Source organism: Echeneis naucrates, chromosome 9 (assembly GCF_900963305.1).
Source record: "Echeneis naucrates chromosome 9, fEcheNa1.1, whole genome shotgun sequence".
Classification (NCBI taxonomy): Eukaryota; Metazoa; Chordata; class Actinopteri; order Carangiformes; family Echeneidae; genus Echeneis; species Echeneis naucrates.
Window position 1 is genome coordinate 4,343,021 of NC_042519.1, and position 17,647 is coordinate 4,360,667.

At 41.6% G+C, this 17,647-nt stretch overlaps 1 protein-coding gene across 2 annotated transcripts in view; it reads right to left on the reverse strand.

Moving 5' to 3' along the window:
- The window catches only part of sema4c (sema domain, immunoglobulin domain (Ig), transmembrane domain (TM) and short cytoplasmic domain, (semaphorin) 4C), an 86,458-nt gene that overhangs the window by 48,934 nt on the left and 19,877 nt on the right, over positions 1–17,647 (reverse strand). The window contains exon 2 of one of the 2 annotated variants that reach the window (XM_029510936.1): positions 8,612–8,755. The exons of the other annotated variant lie outside the window; for it this stretch is intronic. The gene's annotated coding sequence lies outside the window, so the exon portion shown is untranslated. The remainder of the gene's footprint in view (positions 1–8,611; positions 8,756–17,647) is intronic. 2 annotated transcript variants of the gene reach the window in all.

Below are 17,647 nucleotides of genomic sequence, written 5' to 3' on the forward strand. Positions count from 1 at the left end.
AAATAAAGCATTTTTGTCTGGTCACCTCACGGCAAGTAGGTTCTGGGTTCGATTCTGGGTTCGGCCTAGAGCATTTCTGTGTCTTGTCCCTGTGCCTGCGTGGGTTCTCCGGTTACTCTGGCATCCTCCCACAGCCCAGATACAAATGTTTAGGTTAATTTATGAGTGTGAGTATGAATGGTTTGTTTTTGTTTGTCTTTACATGACCCGTCCAGGGTGTAAGCCATCCTCAGCAACGTTAGCTGGGCTTTGATCCAAAGACAGAGAAATCCTCCAAATTGTGGACATGATTTTACAGACTGATTCTCAAGATGACATATTTGTCAGGATTAATCACGTTTAAAGATTACGGCTGCTGGATTGGACTTGGGGCTGATTTGTTGGTTGAGCATCTGCTAAAAATGTCATTGGCTGTCGTAATTATTTTCTGCAATATCATATGGCAACCAGACTACTGAAAAAAACTGCAAGGAAAGTAAATTTAGGTCAGTAAGAGGTCCACCATCTAGTTACAAAGTCATCTTACTCCTTTAACCTGATTGGGGAAACCAGATTTTGACATTTATGAAAAGTGATTACAGCTGAAAGTTAACTATAACCAGGTTAGTTTTGTGTGCGCAGACACATCATCTGTGTTTTCCCCTCTCGCAGCCTCGCCATCTCCCTCTCCTGTCTTCTCTGGCTGACCTTTCGCTCCTCAGCCCAGCATACACTGTTTTCTGATGAGTAACAGTCATGTGCACTCTGCCCTGCTGTGCCCTGTGTGCAGACCCAGGGGTTGCTGGCGCGGCCCTCTGACTTGTCATCAATGTGCATACATGAGTGCACTAGTCCATGATCACTGTGTAGTCACAAGTCGATCAACCTTGCTGAAGGCAAAGGGATAGAACGACAGGCAAACCCACACACATTTACATACTGAATATAACCACTGTACACCTATCCAGGCTGCGATGTCCCCACATGTCAAAATTCATGAAATTCACTTTCTTTTTTTCTCTTCAATCTACACACAATATTTCACGATGACAATTCAAAAACAGGTTTTTGGAGTAATTTATCAAAAAGAAAAGACTGAAATATATAATTTGCATAATTATTCAGGCCCCTCACTTGAATTTTTTTTTAAAGTACCTTTAACAATGATAGTCTCAAGTCTTCTTGGGAATGATCCTACAAACTTAGCTCCCATTCTTCTTTGCAGAATCATTAAAACTCAACCAGACTGGATGGGGAGTGATAGGGCACAGCCATTTTCAGGTCTCCCCAGAAATGCTCTGTCAGGTTCAGGCTGGGGCCTTCAAGTCTTTCACATTGTTTTTCCGAAGCCACTCCGCTGTTTTCTTGGCAGTGTGCTTTGGATTGTCTTGAAATGTTAACCTTCACCCCAGCCTGAGATCCGGAGCACCTTTGGAAAGGTTGTCATTCAGGGCTGCTCTATATTTTTCTGCATCCATCCTTTCCTCAATCTTGATTAGTTTCCTTGTCACAGAAAAACATCCCCACAGCATGATGCTGCCACCACTGTGTTTGACTGTTGGGATGGCATTAATGAGGCGATGTTCAGTGCCTGGTTTCCTTCACACAGGATGCTGAGAATTGTGGTCATATAGTTCAATATTTGTTTCATCATGGTCTAAGAGTTGTTCAGGTGTTTTTATCAATCTCCCAGTGGCCTGTCGTGTGCTTCTTAGTGAGAAATGGCTTTTGTCTGGCCATTGTAAAGGTGTGACTGGTGGAGTATTACACAGATGGTTTTCCTCTTGTAAGGTTTCATCCCATCTCAACAACTCTGGATCTCATTCTCAGTGACCATTGGGTTCTTGATTACTTGTCCGACCAAAGCCCTCTGTCCCCAATTGCTGAGTTTGGCTTGGTGGCCAAGACTGTTGGTGCTTCAACATATCTTCCATTTGATAATGATGGAGGCTACAGTGCTCTCGGGCACTCTCAATGCTGCAGAAATGTTTTTGTATCCTTCCCCAGATCTGTGTCTTGGCTAAATTCTATCTCACAGCTCAATGGACCATTCTGTTCTGACATCATGGCATGGTTTTCACTCTGAAATACATCATCATCTGTGGCCATTGATAGATGTGAGATGCACCAAAGCTCGATTGCAAATGTTATGAGAAAAAGTCTGAATACATTTGAGAATTGGATATTTTAATCTTTTATTTTTATGAAGCCAACAAAACCTGGTTTTGCGTTGTCATTGTGGAGTACGGTGTGTAGTTTGATGAGAAAAAGAGATTTTAATCCATTTTAAGATAAAATATAACAGAATACGGAAAAGTTCTAAAGAGAAAATATTATGTAGGTACTGTAAGTCTATATTTACACACACACACACACACACATGGGGACAAATAATAACATACACCGTGCGAGCATTGCAAACATTAAAGCAGTTTTTTTTTATCATTTATGCAAACCTACAGATGCACACACACATTTCAATCTCACCACTCTTATAAGTTTTCCCCTCCTCACACACTGCTAATCAAATCAACTCTATTCGCCGCTAGCCAGATTCAGACAAACAAAATAGCTGACAAACTTTCTCTGTTGTATTTCAGAGCTCATTAAAAAGTATTCACCACTGTACATTTTAGCACTATAATCAGCTCTGAATAATAGAAATGGTTGTATTGATACCCTTGGGCACCCGACATGCCATCTTATTTTAGAACAACAACCGCTGGGTGTGTGAATGCAAAATACTATGACACACACACACACACACGCCCACACAGTATATCCATCTTGCTTCTGGTTTCCTCTCTCTGGCTGCCAGTCCAGCTAATAGTGTATTCTGGCTTGGGGAGACCACCTACTATGCTCCTGGGGGGGGGGTTATTGTCCAGTAGCACTCTTTCACTTTCCCTCCCACTATCTGTTCTTTCGTCTCTGTTCGACTCCGTTCTCTGAGCATTTCTTTCGGGATGAGTTCAGCAGTTCACGCTAAGCCCAGAGCCCTGGATCCCAGTGAGGTGTCACAGGGCAGAGAAGGTTACACATAGCTGGACTCCTATAGAACCAGCCCACGCACATCAGTGGTCGGCAGGTGGGCAGGGAGGCAAGGTTACACTCATGGAGAGATGAAAAGAATGACAGAGGCAATAGATGAAAAACAGGAGCAAAAGGAATAGACTCCACCAACACACATGTAAATGAACTATCTGTTTTGAACGCAGTTCACTCCCTCGATCTCTCTGGACTTTTTTCAGAATTTGGATTTATTTGGACTTCACTTTGTTCATATGCTGTATATCCTTTGCTCTGCTGCGGGTTTGTCAGTTCAGGACAGTCTGTGTTAAGCTTGCTCAGATTTGATCTGGAGCAGAGCCACAACCCTGAATTAAAATGTGCGTTGTTGCTGAAGTAAATAGTGGAAAGTATATTCAAACGGCTTTATGATTATTTATGTACCTTGTGAGCATACACAAAAATAAATCCAGATTGCATTTGGCAGTTATAGTTTACAGCTACTGAAGCAAAATCTTTCTTTCTCACAATCTGTGTCTCATTTAGCAGATTTGGCCACCAGACAACATTGTTAATATGAATGATAATGGGAAAATATGTACATACATTAATAAGTCAGTTAAGGTTTAGAGAATTATATTCATTAAAAACATTGATCAATTCAGTTTTCCATAACAGTAACAGATGCTCAAATTAATCTACAAATCTAAGTTTGATCAATTTTCCACTCATCACTCCTTGTGGTTTGTTCAGCATTTCCTCAGTTAGTTTGATCCAAAGGTTATTGCCATTAATTATTTTGCCCTACTGTTGTTTCTTATTTCACATGCTCTTACACACACACACGCACACACACACAAACCCACAACTCTTTCATGTGAGGAGGTATACATTGAGACATGGAACTTGGAATATTATGAATGGCATAGTCATCTTATATAAAGATGCTGTTTCTCTTATATTCTCTTATATTGTAATGAGAAATGGTGTTGCCTTTCTGTGAAAACTGAACTGTGTTTATCTTCCTGAACAGCACTTTTATCCTTTTACTTTATAAACCATTCACATGCCTGAAAGGCAAGCAAAACTCGCAGAGAAGAACAGCAAGAGGGGACATTTTCCCCTGACTCAACATCTAGTCAATAATGAAGGTGCCCTTCAGCAAGGCACTTAACCCAGCTAGATTGAACATGCTCAGTGAATGAGAGAAGTCTGGAGACTATGAAAGGGTTTTGCTTCCAGTACTGAGCACATTCCACTGGCCAAAATTAGCCTACTGTGGCTCTTACTGGGCAGATCTGAGGCATGATGCATGAAAAAATGCAAAGCAGGACATTTTTGAAAATGCGTGTGCATAGTCAGCAGAGGCAAGTCCCTCACTGGATGAAGAATATAATAATAATAATAATAATAATAATAATAAAATCTACCAATGACATCGATCAGATCAGCCATCAGCTCAAAATGCACCTGGCAATGTAACAGTAGAGGAGAGCTGAAAGGTGAGAGTGCTTTAACCCCTGGTCTATTAGGTCTGATTGGGTCCATTAGGAGGGAAAGGTGATACACAAACCACAAGCAACGCTCCTCGGGATTAGCTCTACATTAACAACTGCCTGCTCTCTACTTTGTTGAACACATAGACTGATCGATAGCAATAAGGAGGACGAGTAGTAGGTGGCAGAGTGAGGAGGAGAGAAGAGAAGTCCAGGTTTATGGTAAGATAAGCGAGGATCGATTGAGAGACAAGGACTGCTGCTGCTTGGAGAGAGAGACGACGGAGGAATGCGAGACGTAGAAGGTTCCCTCTTGTAAAGTGTGTGTTTTTGTGGGTGTGTGACTCAGTACTTGGCCAATAGTCTATTTGTCTAGTGTGTGTAACGCCATAACAGTTATACAATATAAGTTCTTAAATAGAAACGTGTGTCCCCCCTCAAAAAAGGCCATAATCAGCACAATCAAATAACAACCTACCAAACAAGTAAAATAACACCTTTTACTTCAGTGTCGTGTTGAATGGTTCACAGTAACGGCCAGTTATGTAATGGTCATTTGCTTTTGGCTGGTAGCTTCTAATTCAGAGTAAATGCAACATCAGTTAACCTCAACACTTCCTGTGGAGGTTTCGCATTAAAAGCCTAGAAATATTTTAATGGAGGAATAGAGGAGGATACAAAAATGAAGCCACTGATCTATAATTTTTTGTGTTGGAGTATATATACCTATATATACCTATATACTGTATAGGTATACATAGGTACTAAGCATGTTGGTGTTTTATAAATAAACACAATCCTAAAATTACATTTTGCAGCTTTTTGTTCAACATTTTACGTGCTATTTTTGCATACATGATAGGGTAAAATGTCCTCATATAACTGTTGACAACTAAGAAGAAAACCAAGTTTTCCAAAGTCTGAAGCTTTTCCTTTGAACTGCATGGCGCTGTTATTCACTAATGTATTTCAATTACTTCTATACCTATCAGAGAGAAGTTGCCTTTAAGGTTTGCACCCCTTTAGGCAATGAAAGAGTTTTTATGTGAAAAACCATTGCAGAAAGTGTTGAGTCGCTTAACGGCAATCCAAAAAAAGTCGAAATGGATGTGACTCGAACGAAACTTGGTGAATGCAAACATTAATTCTGTTACATAAGAAAAACTCAGCGCAACAGAGCGGCTCTATTGTTGTTGAGTGAATTTGCGCATTTAAGTGCTCAGTTTTTTGCATCAAGAGCACGCAGCAGCAAATTACAACTGGAGAGGATGAGAAAAGAGGAAGATAGTCACTACAATAACATCAAACATGCTTGCTTATTTCTCTTAGCTGTTGGGATAAATAAAAGCAGACACCATAGTTGGAAAATTTACAGTAATAGCTTTTGTCTTGCATCTCATCTAAGTATACAAGTTTGTGCAGTGTTTCAATTCTTGCGTTTTGATTGGATGTATGATGGTGTGTATATAAGTATATAAGTATATAGTTCAGTATATTTCAGTTCAGTTTATGTTTGAATACCTGACACCTGTCATATTTTGATGTGCTGAACTTCTGGCCTATCTTTCTGTCCTTCCTGCGTCCATTGCACCCTCTATCTCCATTTTCTGACTGCCATATCCCTCTCTCCCGCTCCCCCTTTTTACTTCCCCAAGCTCTTGGCGTCTGTGATGGCAGTCTGTCAGAAAAGCTATTTATGATCGGCAACCAATATCCTCACAGAGATAAACACACACTGTGAAAGTCACAGACAGAGACTGAGAGAGAGAGACAGGGAGTTATTAGAGTGAATGAGGAATAAATGCATTGTGACGAGAGAAATACATACTTACAGAAAATGGTGCCTGAGGATGCTTTTCCGCACCTTTGTGTTTGTGTAACTGTGTGCGTGTGGTCGTTGTCATCACAGCATACATACATCCAATCACACGTTTAATATATATACATGAGTTTACATGTTCTCCCCGTGCCTGCGTGAGTTTCCTCCAGGTACTCCGGTTTCAATGTCCAAAGTCATCATGTTTGGGTTAACTGGTGACTCTAAACTGTCTGTAGGTCTGAGTGTGAGTGTGAGTGGTTGTTGGTCTCTGTCTGTCTCTGTGTGTTGGCCCTGTGATGGACTGTCGACCTGTCCAGGGTGACCCCGCCCTCACCCAGAGTGAGCTGGGATTGGCTCCAGCACCCCCTGCAACCCGGGAAGAAGAAAAGCAGTAGAAGATAGATGGATATATATACATGTGTGTGTCTGTCTGTGTTAAAGTGCACCCTTTTTCGGCTAATAACAGCATTCTGTTCGTCAGAGTTGTGATACAAATTGCCTTCGAGAGCATTTTAGTTAAGTTGGCCTGAGATCATAGCTGCTCGATAAAAAAGACAACTGATTGTAAATGAGAGAGCCCTTCATCACACACTTCAAACATGAGAGGGCCAGCTACTAACTGCACACACTCTCACACATACACATCACACATATCACTCTAAAAATGCTTAGATTTCATTTTTAGAAATGAGGACAGTAATACCGAGTTGATTATGGAATATAACCTTCCATTATATGAGTGCGGCAGGTGTCCTCTGTGGTTCTGATTAAACTTTCTTCATCTTCTCTTACTGATCTTTGATAAATATGCGATAGGTTTTTATGATGTAAAGAAATGTAACATAACGATGCCGAATGTGTACGACAATAGTTAATTTTCTTCCTTTGCAAATCTTGTCTGTGAATATGAAACGCTAAAGCACAATACAAGCTAAAACGATTAAGGCCGTAAGGGAATAGTTGATGTTGGGAAATGCATAGTTGCTTTCTTGTCACTAAGAAAACTGGCACTTTCCATCTGTATATTTAATTAAAACCCAAAATGTGGAGACTTTACCTTAGCACAAGTCTTATTGTCATGGTGAGGTAATTGTTACTGGCCAAAAACACATCAAAATAATGCATATTTATAATCCAGTCAAATACCAAGAAGCTGCGAAGCTTGTGAAGCTAGTTCCGGTTTTTCTCCCCACAAACCAATCTATCTCTACCATCCCTCCTGTATAGGAACCACAACTTGCCCTCTCATGCTTATGAAGTTGAGATAAGCTAAGTGTCTACCTCCAGCTAACTCAAGCTCCAAGTGCTCTTTTATCTAACGCTCAACAAGACGTCAACATGGGGTACAGTGAACGCCTCATGTTGTTGCCTAACCAGTCCTATAGAAGAAATTGCTAAATCAATTTCAGAAAACCAAACTGACACAAAAAATGCCCCCTGTAATTATACAGTAAAGAATAATGTTTACATTGGGCCGCAAACAGCCCCAAGAATCTCCCCAGTCAGACTGGGACGTGCTGTATGTACCCTTCGAGGCAAAACTGAGGACAAATTATTGATCCAATCTGCAAGAAATTGGTGGATCAATATATTTTTTATCAAATTTTCTCTTCGCTCATTAGAATATAAGTAGTTTGATGATTAAAGCAAACTGACAATGCAAAAGTGCAAAGCTGTAACCTTTACTAAGTCACATGACATAAAATTCATTATTCAGTCAAGCTGAAGTTGCAATTCTGTACGTGTTCATTTCTCTTGTCTCCCTCTGCTCCTTTCTTTTTTGTTTTTTACTGTAATGCTTCATGCAGAATCTGGACGCCTCACTTTCACTCCCACCTACTCAATCAGGAAAACACAAACACTATCACACCCATAACCTTCAGTGTCTTCCAAATGCTCTGATATCTGAAATCCAATATCTTACTGAAATTCAACTTTTTCATTGCCTCTCTCTTCCTTTTGTCTGCTTTTTTCCTCCTGGAATCCCATCTTATGCATCGCTCCGCTCTTTCTTTTTGACTTGCATCAGAATAATTTCTTTCTGGGAGTACCTGAAAATGTCTGCAATTTCCACATCCTGTTTTGACAACTGCCAAACCCGCCAACCCTCCTGCAAAGTTTTCCTTTCCCCTCTCATATTCACTTTCTTATGTCTTTTAATTCTTTGCACATTGTACATGCCACACCATACCGCTCCCTCTCTTTTCTCTGCTCTCCTCTGATTCACTCTGCCAATTGTGCTGTTTGCCGGCAGAAAAGATGCTGCTGTTTTTCTTCTCCACCCTTTGTTCTGTTTTTGCTTTCTTACTTGTTTTTCTTCTCCTCCCTCGCACGTCTGTGCGCTTTCTTCTTAATCCTTTAGGTCTTTTTTTTTCTCTTTTTTTAAAAGTTTAGCTTCTGTCTTCGTGTATGTTGAGTAGAGACCCGATACCCAGATGAAGGTCACATTAGGCTTAAGGAGAAAAAGAGAAGAAGACGGGCATAGTGAGTGACAGGTTGTGTATACATAAACAAACGCACATATTACAAACACAGTGAGATTCATCTGTGTTCCAAACCAACCTGTGTGCACGAGTAAACTGCTGAGGCTACTGAGCTAACTGCTAACACAGTAACCACTCAATATTTGTGAGTTGCTTTTTGGATGATGTTCAACCTGTTTAGGAAAGAGCTCAAAAACCTTTTTCATAGAAAGTTCCGGATTAAATGTTGGTTCAGAATGTGGACAGGACGACAGCTACAGAAAGAATGAAGCTGAGCAAAGATTGTCTGAAGTTTGAAGGCTCCAAAACTAAAACTGTGTGACTGTTACAGACAAGGACAAGAACAAAGTCGCGAAACAAAGTCGGCCAGCTGATCTGGAAGATTTAGGACTGACACCAAGCAATCTGGCCCAACCAAATAACATCAGATGTTGAAGTAAAACCACAAATCATAATCTTAAGTTACCCTGAACAGGTCACAGGGAGGCAGAGTACCTGACCACCGTGACTGGGAGAAAACAAACATTGCCAAATGTTGGCAATGAGCAGACTGAATTGCGCCTGCCTGCTATGGTATAAATACAGCAGGGTGGACCGAAGATGAACCTGATCTGAAAGATTTGCCTGTTTTTACTTGGTTGTTTAATTGTGTTATTAAACTTGAACTACAAATGAAGCACACTGTATGATCTCGCACGTCAGTGCTCGAGGCTCATACTCATTGAATCCCATGTTTCACACAGCAGATCACATAACTAACTGCCAATGTGCAGCCGGGGTGTGTGTTTCTCTGTCCATGTTTGTGTCCTCAAACCAAGATTCATGTCAGCCTCAGCGGCTGATTTGTCACAACGAGAGCGCCGGGGGCGAAGCAAATGCTGTCGGTAACGTATGGGCAGGGTACTGTTACACACAGGGAGCATACAAAGGCAGCAGCAAAACCTCTGACACCATCATAGTTCATTCACAGCTCTCAATAAACCACACACTGGAAACTCAGCTCCATTTTTTGCACACAATGCAATGACTCGAATAGCTGTGATGTCCATCTGGCTATATTGACTGGACACACGCAAATGCACATGCACGCACACAGGCACACAGACACACACAAAATGCAAAACAACCTCACTCGTGTATAGAAAAACCAGCTGATTCCAATTTTTTGACACTTTTGTGTGAAAATGATGTACAACAACCATGTCTTAATTTAGTGACAAGGCAGTATCCAACCAACTGAATGTGGCTTTAAATAGTTTATTTATCCTAAGAAGTAGAAAAATGTTGACAACACATAAAGGATAATTTAATCCCTTATGATTTTAATTGGCCAGTAATGGTTTGAAACTGGTTATGAGCTTGTTTTTCTGAACGTGGAGAGCACCTAAAGACTGGATAAATCCTGTAAGAAAATAAAAAGAAAATTACGTAATTCTGAAAGTCTATTTGGAGGCAGGGTCTCTGAAATTGAGTTAGTTTAATTAAATGTGCTAGAAAGTGGATTCAGACTTAATCAGGAGCCTCGTGACTGTAGCTAACTCCCCATATAAGTGTGCGTGCATGTGTGTATTCTTCTGGTAGAGCGTTTAACCCCTCTATGATCGTCTCCACCTGGGACTGAACTCACAGCCTGTGTAGTGAAGCTTTAACAGCAGCAGAATAACTTTAAAGGCTGTTAGGAAAATGCCTCTCCACAATGAAATATACTGCTGCAACTGAGGCCACTGGCTGGGATACCTATGGCCCCGCACACAGACACACACACAGACGATGTGACAGCACAGCGGCATACTGGCCATCTCTGCTAGATTTTTCCTAAATAAGTAAGTCATCCAGACCTCAGCTTTCCATTGGCTTCATCCAAGAGAACACAGCAGCCAAAACCCTACGAGGCTCAACTCTAACACACAAACCCACGCACATTACACACATAAATATGGTTGAATGCCTGCACACAAACAGAGGAACACACATATAGACCCCAAGCATACATGCAGGCAGAAACATACACAACACACACAAGGCTATAAATGAGGACGAGGTGGAGGAAGAGTTTTGATGGCTGGTTAAAAATCAGGATTTATAGAACACCTGCACACACAAAAACATACACATTTGTACACACACACACACACACACACACACACACACACACACACACACACACACACACACCTCCAGGTGCTGACTGGCTGTGGATTTGACAGGCAGCACAGTGAGTGGCTGTGTGGATGCCAGCCAGCTGCTTGTGAATCAGCAATGACTAACAGTTTAAACCTGCGCTTCCTGAGCTAATCGCCTGCGTGCTTATTGTAAATACATGTGTGCGTACATGTGGGTGGATATGCCGCATACACATGTGAGAACCAATGTCTGGATGTGTGTGTATGCCTGCTGTGTCTATCTTTTTATATGAGCCTGGGCCTTTAATTGCTTTGCACCAAATCTGACATTGTCTAAGCTGACGGCGCCCTGATGAGTGGAATTAAAGTGGAGCGACAATGTAACCGTCACTTCCTCCAATCGTCCTCGACAAGAGCACAGCTCCACGCTCTGTTTGATCAGTGCACAAGACAACGCAATTGGATGCTAATCACATGCAAAGGCCTGAGCTTTGAGCGTGTGCCAAAGTATGTGGGTCTGCCTTGTCAGAGTGCACACGTGTGTGTTCCGGTAATTGCAGCTCTAATCAGCATCAGTATTGGAAGAGGCATGTGGCAATAAAGCCCAACAAAATGCCTGCCAGTCTCCATTAGAACTGACCGCATTCCGAAAACCTGGCCGACGCCGCACACATACGCACATATGCACACACAATCCATCTTATTGGACATCTGGCCAAAGTCAGAGCTGCATCTGACTGATGAATGCCAACTTATCACCCCACCCACGCTGCCAGCACAAGAACCACCTGCACCCTTTTAAAAAACAAAAAAGATTGAGCCACAGAGCTTGACGTTGTCCTCCAGAGTGATTCAGTTGTAAACTCTGACCCTTGCAAGTGCAGTGCATTACTCATGGGTTGTGATTTACCAGCTAAAATTAGAGATGGCAGCCATTTGCTGGGCCCATAATCAGCGTCAAGGCATGACAGAGTCAATTCCCAGTGAGGTTCCTCATGAGAGTCGTCAATCCATACAGAACTGAGGGATCGATTATTCAGTGTACCATAGAAATGGCTGCTATATTGCTGAAAGTGTAGCATTAGTCTTCTTCATGCTTTGCTGTGTCCATGAAATACTGTGTGCTACTATTCAACTTATAGACTTTAACAGATATCTGGCTCTGAAGATCAATACTGACATTTTAACAATGGCGGCTGAAGTCATTGCTCATGCAATGTGCTGAATTTGATCCCTTTTTAAAGTTTTGACTACTAGATTCATAAATATTAATAGATAAGTTAGTATCTAGCTTTATAGAGCCGTTAAAATCCTTTAATAACTTCTAAGGTTGCTAAATAGTGAAAAATTTCTTAAGTAACACAAAAAAGGCAGCGATAATTATAAATAAAGCTTTATTTCTGATAGTAAAGAGCCCTGTAATAGAGACTGGCAATCATTTTAACCTGAAGAATGAAAATTAACCATTTATCCCATACTGATAATCCTGTAAGGTGGAAAAGTCCTCTCTTACAGCAGGAGTTCCTCACGTTTTACAAATGACTTGAAATCTAAAAAATGTTGGCAGTGCACATCCAACCGCTTTTTATTTTCTTATCATGATGATGTACAAGCTAAACGAGGAATCTTTTTCCATGATAAAAAGTGGACTTTTTTTTTTTTTTTTTTTACAAATGAATGGCTGGCCCACTTGCAAAATCTATACAGGCCCTAGATGGATGCAGCCCAGAGATTAGTGCTGCTGACTGATAAAACAAACTAAGAATGTTTGCACCCATTGCTAAGATGAATCGTTTTTGCCAGACTTCAAGAACCGGTGGCGCTTTCACAGTTGCGAACTTTGTAACTGCAGCTCACGCCACAACTCTTATCATCTGCCAGAATGCAGCCACCACAATTTCTTCCAGAGTGAATGAGTGGTTTCAACTCCTATTGTGTCTGCACCAGGACGTGAAGTTATCCCCAAACCACTGCATTTTTCGCTTTTGACAGATAAAGTGATTGTGACCCAATTTTTTTTTTTTTTAATTTTTATTTTTTTCAGTTAACTGGGGCCTTCCCGCTATCATCCATTAATTTCCTGTGAGGTGAAGAACCTGCATTTGGTACATTTGGCAACTGATATTGCTTTGAGATGAGGGGCTATTATTATTATTCTCAGTATGCCAAAACACACAAGAGCCGTAGCTGACACCAAATACTGCGCAGCACCTGGCGTGCGAACGGAGCAGAGGAAGAAACACACTCACGTTAGTCAGTAGATCCACAACATATGAAGAAGTACTTTATATGAAAGGCGCATCTGTTTTGAAAGCGAAAAGTGATACGATTAACCCAAAGAATCCACTCACCGGAGCAAGTGTGCTTCTGAGCGTTCAGTGTATGTGCAGGACGGGCCAAAACCCCTCCAAAATGAGTGGGGTACAAGGTTGGGAGGCCCCAGTGTGTGCACGCATGTGTGTGTGTGTGTGTTGTATGAGACATCTGTTGACATAAGTGAGAGGATGTGATGGTAAAGCGCTGGCTTGGGCTGTGGCCTTTTCACAACAAGGCCCAGAGCAGTGAGGAGGTTGATCCTAATATTTGTCTCATACTGGGCGAAAGCCTAACAAATCTCTTTTGCCGAGGTGCCCTCCAATAAAAGCTGCAATGTTCCACGCAGGGCTTTTTATCGGAGTAGTTTCACTCTTGAGTTCTACTTTTCTCACCGCACACACTTTATGGATGTTGACCCTCAGGCTTACTTTTTCATCCAATGAATTATCAAGTGAAGGATGGGCTGTTCCAAAATCAAAGCTCCTCGAGTCAATATGAAATAGAAAACTACTTAATAAATATTTTTGTATCAGCCCTCCAACTACTTTGCATTCAGGCTATTTGTCAGCCATCATGTTACACCTCTGCATTAAGCATTAAGTGCATTAAGTACACATTCATTCTTTTGATGAACTTTTTTTACTTTCAGCCTTGGTGATGAAATAAAATTTGCATTAAAAATTAATCTTATGTCACATCAGGTCTTGTGTTGAAGAGCTGAAGAACAATGGTGCTCACCAATGAATAAGAAACCAGGTAGACATAGAGTCCTCATCTGCAAATGCTCTGATTTTATGGACTTATTCAGGGTCAGAGCAAATGTGGTTTTTCTTCTCCTGTGCAGAGACCAGCAGCAGAGATATCCTGTTTCATTCGCTTTCCTCTCACTACTGCTGCCTCTGTCCAACAAAATGTAACTAGCTGAGTGCTGGCGCTGCAGCTGAAATAGCAAATAGCTGGGGAACCATACATGAGTGGAAGATTATTGGCAGGTAAGAAGGTTAAAGAGTAATACAATGGGCATAGAGAAGAAGCTTTCCAAACATTCACATTTCATTGGCTCACAGCCTGAATTTTTTTTTTCTAGCTGAAATCATATAATACAATTGCCAGCATCCAAGTGCGATAAATATGAGTTATAGCTGAAAAATAATTTTTACAAATCTTGCTTGTTTAGATAAAGAGGCACCACCTTTGCTTTGATTCCAGCCTTGATCTGAATTCATCACTTCCAACGTTGCACTTACACTGAGCAACATTTGCCACTTTTCTTACAGGACTGCTCAAGCTCAGTGAAGCTGGATAGTGACCACTCATTTGACAGATTCACACCGGTATTTAAGGCTGTGCTCTGACACAAGGAGGACACGGACCGGTTTCTCCTTCAGCTGCTGTATGGTCAATTTGATCCCTGTGCTTCAGACCACTTTTATGTTGAAAGGTGAATCATTGACATTCTGGCAGCATTTTGCCCCCTGCATCCATTTCCCTTCTATCCTCAAAGTCCCTGCTGAAGAAAAACATCCCAAGAACAAGATATCTTTTTGCTTCTTTGAGTGCAAACTATGACCTTGCTTTGACATAAAGCCATTCAACTCCTCCAAAGTGTCTTGGTAGCTACAGCTCCCTCCCTGCCCTTGTATCCAGTGTGCAGGGACAGTCTTATCCAGGCCAGGTCATAGTCTTATCAAACACTTTGATTTGGCTGTTTTCATCTCCTGACTCCATCTTTTCCACAACATTGTTTCTTAACTCCCTTGACAATGAAAAGCTATTTACAACTGATCGCAGATTATTAGTTAATTATGATGAGTAAAGAAAAGATATTTCTTTTATTTTTATTTTATTCCAGGCTGTGAAGCAACTAAAGGTGACTGTGGTGATGTGACAATAGGCCATTTCATGCATCTGTGTGTAAAGGTCAGTGTGTGTTCATACACAGCGCTGCATCCACACTTACCCACTGGGTGTTATTTGCTTGTGTATCTTAATTTGTGCGCATGTGCATACTTGCCCTGCATGTGTCATTGTGTGTGTAGGTGAAAGTCGCAGCATGAGCTGAGTGTACAGTATTATCTCATTATGAGGTCTACAGGAGAACCCTGTCCCTAAAGGCCTCTGTGTTCATTATGGTGGGGCAGACAGAGGGAAAAATAAGGCCACCATCCCCCTCCATGGTAACTGTTGGATCTGTGGGGACCCTTTCATTGGTTGGTTGTCCCACTCAGACTTCTGCTCAAGCCGTCGGGGACCGAAGCAAAGAGGATTTTGACAGCTAAACAAATGAGATCACTTACCAATACTGACGTCTACCTGCACCATCCTGACTCCTTCCAGCCAACCTTTTGGAACGTAACCACTCTTACATTTTCAGAACATTATTGTCACTTAAGCCTATGATTACAATATCTACACCAGGAGATACATTTGGCTTGAGTTTTGGGTGAAAACTGCAGCATTCCGTTCATTCTAGAGAGGTGTATAAATCCTGTTCAAATCATCCCGCCATGACACGTTGACACAGGAGAAATACTCTGGGCCACAATACAAAATATCATGGACAACCATCAGGAAGGCTTGTGCTGCTTGAGATTATTACATGTTGAGTAGTTAGGGAGGTGAAACAAATTGGGAAGCAGGATGCAATAGAGTACAAACAAGAACACACACAAAAAAAAAAAAAAAAAACTGTCTGCAACAAAAAACTCAACCACTTGCACAAGGGGATGCTCATGGTTTGGTACCATGGGGGCACTTAATGTATTGCTTTTTTTGAGAGGTACTTGTTGGACAAGACTTGCTAAAACTAGTTGAAACTGCTTAAAAATGTTCTTTTTAAAGTTACAATGCACTTGTAGTTGCAGCCAACTAGGCCAAAATAACAGCATCTCACAAGGTGATGCAAAATGGCACATTTATGTCACTGCATGAAATCACCCCCCTAGAGGGGGCTGTCAAAGGTTTAGCTCTCTGCTACTGTCTGGACAAAGCCAGCTGTAGGTTGTGATGAGCTGATGTTAACAGAACTCAATAGACACCAGTTGCTGCAGAAACATTACCTGGATCTGGATATTTCGCAGAATTACAGCCGTTAAATATATTGAGTAAGAAGTAGCTCCACTAAAATTCTGAGTAGAAATGTCTTAACTTAAGGCGATATTCTTGAAAAAAAAAACAAAAAACAAAAATACAGATTCAAGAATAGGTGAGAAAAAAACGAAGTCAATACTGATCATTTAACTGTAAACAAGTCCTATCATTCAACTAGTGCAGACAGGCACAGTGGCAACAGGCAGAAACGTCTTGCAGTTTGCACAGAAATTACACATTTTTTCTCCTTTGCAGGGCATCTGCTCTCCCTTAAACACACAGCAGGCGACTGACATCAGCAAACACAACACGCAACGCACTGGACTCAACCTGTTTTGCCAGATATAATGATGCACAAAATCAAATCCATGGACGCTGAGACACAAAGGAGTTTGATCAAGAAGGATTATCCCCAATGACCCCACTCCCCCAACTATCATATCGCCCACCTCACCACATAAATACATTCACAAATGACTCGCATGCATGCAAAGGAGTCCATGAAAACAAGTGCAACAACTTCAAACTGTTGTCATCACAAAATGATGAAGGAGAGGGAGATAAGCCGGGAGAATGGAAATGGAATTCTTCGTCTCAAAGTAATAATTATTTCAGAATATGAGCAAAAGAGAAAGGACAAAAAGAAAAAAGAAAAAAAAAAACCTCACACACAGACACACTCCCTCTAAGCTGCTCTGGCTGAAGTCATCTTTATTAATAAACCCTCCAACAACAAACACAAGGCCCTCGCCCTCCCTTCCCTGCCTTGCTTAGCTCCTTAAGAGATGGCGATTGCCAGACTGACACAGTCGGAGGTGAGTAGATGCACGAGTGGGGGGAGGCTGGGATGGGGGTATGTGGCAAAACACACACACACACACACACAGTACAGGATGGCCTAGAGACAGCATGTCAGTGATCTGTCAAAGAGTAACAGTGCGGAGCAGGTGTGCGTGCGTGCGCGTGTGTGTCTGTGTTTTGGGGTACAGCAAAAGAGAGGAAGGCCAGACAGACAGGAAGTTTGCCCTGCACGCACGCTCAGACACACACTAAGAAACATGCCCCGGCTCATTTGTTCCCACTGACAGGAGAGGAGAAGGATGGTTCTCTCCAAGAAATGCCTTAGGGGGGAGGACAGGTGGGTGGGTGTGTGTGTATGCCTGTGTGTGAGTCAGGAGACAAAGTAGAGGAATTGAGCTAAAATCTGCATCAAAGCTTGGGAAGTTGTTTGATTTTTCTTGTGTGCGTGTGCATGTGTGTGTGTATTGGTCTGAAGTTATCTACTTATGAATGTTTACTTGTCAGGATTTGTACGCAGTGTTTGCTGTGCCA